The sequence below is a fragment of the Myotis lucifugus genome, unplaced genomic scaffold (assembly GCF_000147115.1).
Source record: "Myotis lucifugus unplaced genomic scaffold, Myoluc2.0 scaffold_2889, whole genome shotgun sequence".
Taxonomy (NCBI): Eukaryota; Metazoa; Chordata; class Mammalia; order Chiroptera; family Vespertilionidae; genus Myotis; species Myotis lucifugus.
The window spans coordinates 14,738-21,807 of NW_005873937.1; positions in this window are offsets into that span (position 1 = coordinate 14,738).

The window sequence follows — 7,070 nt, forward strand, 5'->3', positions numbered from 1 at the left end:
TATTGTGGACGAAAGGGGCCACATGCTGACCTGACAAGCTCAGTTGAAGGCCTGTGTGGCAGCCTAGCAGACTCAGAGACCTAAAATAACCACAAAGGATGGTCTGAAATTAAACTGAAACTGAAAGAAGTTATGGTGGGCAGTTACGCCCTAGGCCTGTATCTTCACTGACAAGGTCCACTTTACCGTAATTGAGCCTATCTGTCTTTTTGCATCTAAGATAACATATCCTTGGGATATCTGGGTAACTTGTGACTTCTCTTTTTATGGAACCCCTGGGGCACAGCCAGGTGTGCTGGGCCCAGGACAGATGCAGCAGATTCCTTCATTTATCATGTGAATTGATCCTGCACCCACCTAAGTATGTGTCCATCATTTTACTTTGTATCCAATCCCAGAGGTTTCCCCGCTTTGCTTTATCCCTCCTCCTTAATCTATCACCAATGAATTTTATGCCCACCTATGTTTCTCCTTTGAATTTCATGTATAAATACGGATGTAACCCTGCCATTCTCCAGAGCACTATCTCAATTCGTTGAGGTTCTGCTTCCCAGCATATGTCGACAGTTTGGCTCAAATAAACTCACGAAAATTCTTTACAGGTTTCAATGGTTTTTTTACGTTAACATTAATTGGCGTAGTCGGCAGGATTCCAAAGAAGCTCACCCGGGACCACCTTGCGGACTCGGACTCGGTGCTAGGATCCAGCAAGGGGCCCATTGAGCCCCGCCGGCTCCCCGCCGTACCAGGTGAACTTGGGTGAGTTCTCTCTTGGACCCAGAACCTTCCCTTCCTTTGGTCGAAGGTCGGACTTTATTTGAGCTGTGTTCTAAAATCCTCGAGGTGGAACTAAAGGTTTAGGGTTAATAGAACCCAGACTAAGGCAGGAGGAAAAACGGGTGGCTGGTTTTAATTTCGGCTTTTTAATTGGAATGGCTTTCTGAGAGTCTGAGCAAAAAAGAAAACCTTCGCTGTATAAATGAGAGCTGACAGCTCCGAAGATAAAGGGGCACATCCTCCCTCCTGCCCGGTTCTCGGGTGTTCTTAGGCGACTAAGAACCTTTGTGGAGGTGTCAGAGGTTATACCTCACGACATACAGGAGCCTCACAGGGAAATTCCAACTCAACTGTAATTAACTGACTGGCTCGTCCGGGGGAGCGCCCATAAGGCCTGGTAAGCCAGCGCTCCGAGCCCTTCTGGCTGTTTTAGACAGCCAGGAGAGAAACTGAGACACGTAAGAGGGTTGAATTGAGACGTGAGGGGTGACAGCCTCATGGAGCTCAACCCATAAGCAGCACATTTTGCAACCCACTACATAACACCCCTAGAAAATTTGCTCAGACTCTACAGATATTCAATAATAATACTAAAATAAAAATGGGAAATTGCACCTCTAAGGTTGCTAAACCCCAGGAACCCGAGCCACCTGTTAATACTCCAGCGGGGTACATGTACAATTCATACGGAATTTCAACTTGTAAGTATCTTCAAAAATGGGAAAATTTAACTAAAAATGATATCAATTTGAAATGGCCAAAGTGGGGAACTTTTGACACCTCCAAATTGATTTTTCTGCGTGCTCAATTAGAAAAAGCCGGCTCAAAAATTAAATTAAATGAATGGGAAGCTTATCTTGATTGGAAATTAGAGGCTTCTAGGAGAGGATCGGATAAAATATCTTCCCTACAAGAAGTTAGTAAGAAAATTTTGGAGACTGTCTCTGAACTAAAGAAGGCTTCTGAAGCAAGTAAGTGCCAAGACCCTATTCCCCCTCCCCCTGCTTCTACTGCTCCTCCACTATACCCTCTGCTCTCTGAGCTTCCTTGTGTGGACTTGCCCTCCACCTCTCTTCTTCCTTCTTCTATATCTCCTCAACTACCATTCCCTGCTGACCTAGGGAAAAATGAGAATACAAACTCAGAGAAAGATGACTCAAGAATTCTAGCAGCTCCTTTCCGGGAAAAGCCTGTCTCAGGTAGAGGGGATCCAGCAATTGTATATGTTCCTTGGACTAGAAAAGAATTAAGAAACCTAGCTAAAGATTTTCCTGACCCTCTCCAGGACCCAGATGGGTTTGCAAAGGAGTTTGATTTAACTGTTAGAACATATGATCCTGGCTATTCTGACCTGTTCCAATTAATACACCTACTGGTTTCTGAGAGCAAGGCAACAGAATGGCTGAATAAGGTTCACTGGCAGACTCCTGTAGATGATTTTTTAAAACAGAAAGAGACAGACAGAGAAAAATGCAGGGAATTGGCCCACCGGCTTTATCAAGCCATACCTGAAATTTTTCCTCGGAGAATGGACTGGACCAAGATCCAGCAATGTAAAAGAAAGCCTGATGAACCAGTGCTTGATTTCTTTGAATGTTTTGAAAAGACTTTCAAACGATATTCAGGCCTATTGCCAGACAGTTTCAAGGATCATCAAAATGATCCCTTACTAAATTCGGCATTTCTGGATGGACTAGATGAAGAACTTGTAACTCTGATCAAACAACATAAATTAACCTGGCAGACTACCCATGCTGATGAACTGGCAATTCTGGCTGATCAGCTATCTAAAACTGTCCAAAAGAAAGAAAAAGATAAAGTTACACAAATTATGAACTTACAGCTTCAACAATTAAGCAACCAAGCCAGTTCTACTCAGAAGTCTCTTAGAAAAGGAGAGAACGGAGTCTGTTTTTACTGCAAAAAGCCAGGCCACCATAAGAAAGACTGTAGAAAACTGAAATGGGATTTACAAAGAAATAACAGACAGAAGCAAGCATAGGGCTGCTCCGAGGACTATGAGAGGGTACTTCCCCTTCTCCTTACTGATACTTTAGGAGAAATTGAAATTATCATAAAAGGAGAGGTTACTAAAGCCCTTGTGGATACTGGGGCCACTTTATCTGTTCTTAACCCTACCCATTTAAGTTTCCCTCTCCCTCGGAGTAAAGCTTCTGTACAAATGGTAGGGGTATCTAACCAACCAATGACTGTCTTTAAGTCCGAACCTGTCCCCTTTCAGCTAGGGGATGTTACGGGGCAACACATATTCTTACTGGTTAAATCGGCCCCAATTCACCTGATAGGGAGAGATTTTCTTGAAACCCATGATGCTCATATATCATTTTCCCAAAAAGGTGAAATGTATTTAGAACTAAGTGAATCAGATACTGAACCAATTGGGAAAATAATGATTTTAAAGGAACTTTCACCAGAGGAAAATAATTTTGAAACTGAACGTTTGTTGCAAGAAGTTCCAATGCAACTTTGGGCCCTTTCCAGTACAGATATTGACAAGATTGAGTCAGCCACTCCTATTAAAATAACTATTGATAATACTTTGCCTTTACCTAATATTCGCCAATATCCTCTAAGGCCTGATGCACTAGCTGGAATTAAACCCATTATACAAGATTACTTAAAAAGAGGACTTATAATTCCATGTACAAGTCCCTGTAACTCTCCTATCTTTCCAGTAAAGAAACCAAAAGGGAAAGGGTGGGAAGCAGCATGGAAGGACAATAAAGCCTTAGTTTCATGGATAGAACAGACACAACAGACTGTAAAAACTCATGCACAAACCCAACAATGGGAACGTGCCTGTACCCTAACTCAACAGGGCCTTTTATCTATGTTAATGCAAATGGAATCTGAAGTGGCTATGAAACAATGGCCAACTATAATGGCTGCAGAAGCCCAGGCCAGACACTTACAGGACTCATATGGTTCCCAGGAATTTGGAAAATTTTAGATGGGAAATTCGATCTAAGACGTTGTGTCTTAAAAGCCCAGGTGCCTCGGTTAGATCCTAAGCTTAAATTCCCAGTAGTTCAACTGGCCGGCATAGGGACCATCCTCAATAATACTAGAATACTTCCAATGGGAAGTAGATGGGCCATATTTTAAAATAATAAACAATGGGAACCCATCTCACTGTCTGATTGTGAAAATCGGAAAGGTGAATGGTTATGCCCCCAATCCACATGGAATACTGAATTCACCCAGTCCTGGCCTATTGTATCTACCCCAACAAATAACAATATATGGTATATGGGAAAGGGACGTTTTTGCTGGGAAGGGTTAAAAAAACTCTTCTGTTATACTAAGCGATTTTTACTGTAATATCACCAGGTTCACATTAAATAATACTGGAATATGGTGTAATACTGAAATTATAGGCAGAATAACTTTGCCTGAGGTTCATAAAACCTATGATAATATTGATACTGAAAAGCCAATGTATTGGGAAATTGAACTTAATCCTCCCCATGAAGTCATTTCTATGGAAACTAACTGGCCAGAAGAAAAATTAGAGCTTCTAGATAATGAAATAGTAGAGAGCCTTAATTCATCTGGCCAAACGTATCATAGGGTACAAATGACAGTGGATGAAGGAGGAAAACATATACTTAGCCTAATAAAAAATTATGATAATTCCTGTAAAGGGTTTTTTGGTTGGCTGGGATGCTTGTTCCCCTTAGATTTTTCCATGTCTAGTATTAGACATTTTCTGTTCCTAATTGGTGTTATTGTTTTAGTATTGTTACTTTTGCTCATGATATGTAAATGTTATATTAGATGCAGAAAAGCAAAACTTAAGACAAGCAGCAAAAAGACTCGGATCATGATGGCTCAAAAATTAGAAATGATCCAGAATATTTTTTAACAAGGACGTATAGGACCTGACTGCCTCCCATTTATCTGCCTTTTTTAAAAAAAAAATAATAATAATAATAATTCGACCTTAAATGCCATCTAAGGTTATGGTCTTGCCCCATCCCCAGTGGTCCACCTGTTCAGCAAGACATGCTGACACTGAGACATCCTAGGAATGAGCCTTCCTAGCACCGTGGGACTCCATTATCCAACCAAAAGGTTGGTCATCAATGCATCCTTTGGATTGATTTATGACCAAAAGGGGGATGTGTGGACGAAAGGGGCCACATGCTGACCTGACAAGCTCAGGGAAGGCCTGTGTGGCAGCCTAGCAGACTCAGAGACCTAAAATAACCACAAAGGATGGTCTGAAATTAAACTGAAACTGAAAGCAGTTATGGTGGGCAGTTACGCCCTAGGCCTGTATCTTCACTGACAAGGTCCACTTTACCGTAATTGAGCCTATCTGTCTTTTTGCATCTAAGATAACATATCCTTGGGATATCTGGGTAACTTGTGACTTCTCTTTTTATGGAACCCCTGGGGCACAGCCAGGTGTGCTGGGCCCAGGACAGATGCAGCAGATTCCTTCATTTATCATATGAATTGATCCTGCACCCACCTAAGTATGTGTCCATCATTTTACTTTGTATCCAATCCCAGAGGTTTCCCCGCTTTGCTTTATCCCTCCTCCTTAATCTATCACCAATGAATTTTATGCCCACCTATGTTTCTCCTTTGAATTTCATGTATAAATACGGATGTAACCCTGCCATTCTCCGGAGCACTATCTCAATTCGTTGAGGTTCTGCTTCCCAGCATATGTCGACAGTTTGGCTCAAATAAACTCACGAAAATTCTTTACAGGTTTCAATGGTTTTTTTACGTTAACAATATCTATCTCTGAAGGTCACGAAATATAAACCTGATGTAAAATCTCTGTCATCAGCAAAAGTCCCACTGATAATATCAAATGGAGATATAAAGTTTTCTGTCGGACTATCAGTGTACATGTATACATTAAAAAATAAATGTATTTTTCATCATCATATACTGTGTTTTTGTCGCTCGAATGAATTTTATTTCTTCAAGGTTCTTCACATATGTACACCTTAAGAGCTATCAAGTAGGTGTAACATGTTCTCAAAAAATTAGGGTTGGCACACAGAAGAATTTTGAGTCAGAGATTTTTCTGGTTTTGGCATGCACTCACAAAAAGGTTGCCCACCCCTGTTCTAGTCCATACAATCAGGCAAGAAAAGAAATACAAGGAGAAGAGAATTTGAAGAGAAGAAATAAAACTACCTTTATTTACAGACCTTCTGATCATTTGTGTAAAATATCAATTTGAAAGAGGAATTTTAGGGGAATACAGGCAGGCTTAGGGAATTTTTAGAATTGGAGTCTATGGAAAAAAAACACAGGGCTACAGACTGGGAGAAGGTACATTTTCATAACACAAGGAAGCCAGGCACGGTTACATCTCCATAACACAAGGGAGAGGCAACAGCTACATCTACATAAGATAAGAGAACTGGGAGTAGCCAAGAGGTCTATATTTACAAAATAAAGAAGAAGGAAGAAAGCCCAGAAGGAATAGGAGGACAGTGAGGGAGGAGGGCCTCGGGAGTTACTATAGTAACAATTTGAAAGGGAATATTGACCAATCAAAGGGGATATCGGGATGCAGGAACTGCAGCCTCTATAAACCATAGACACAGGAAGTCTGTGGGACTCTTCCCCCTCCCTTTGTGGGAGTCTGTACTTGTTCTTTAATAAATTTCCACCTTTGCTATACCACCTTCTGTCCATGGATTCATTCTTGAACTCCAGTGGACAAAGAATTTGGGACATCCTGCCAGGGGAACAGTGAGTATTCCAGTCCAAAAATACCATATCAAATTGGCATCTGGGAAAAAACTACTAGAACTAATAAATGATTTTTAATAATGCAGAATTCAAGGTGAATATAAAATTGTTTTCCTTTTTCTTTTCTTTTTAAAATATATTTTATTGATTTTTTACAGAGAGGAAGGGAGAGGGAGAGTTAGAAACATTGATGAGAAAATAACATCGATCAGCTGCCTCCTGCACACTCCCTAGTGGGTATGTGCCCGCAACCAAGGTACATGCCCTTGACCGGAATCAAACCTGGGACCCTTGAGTCCGCAGGCTGACACTCTATCCACTGAGCCAAACCAGTTAGGGCTAAAATTGCTTTTCTATATACTAATATCTAATTTGAAAAAAAAAACAAATTATAATAGTAAAAATTATGAAATACCTAGGGATGAATATATCAAAAAGATGCGTAAGATTTGTACACTGTAATCATCTTTAGAAATAAAGGGATTGTAGGAGAAAAAATGGTGGCTGAATAGGCAGACTTGTTGTGCACCTCCTGCTGAAGTATGGTA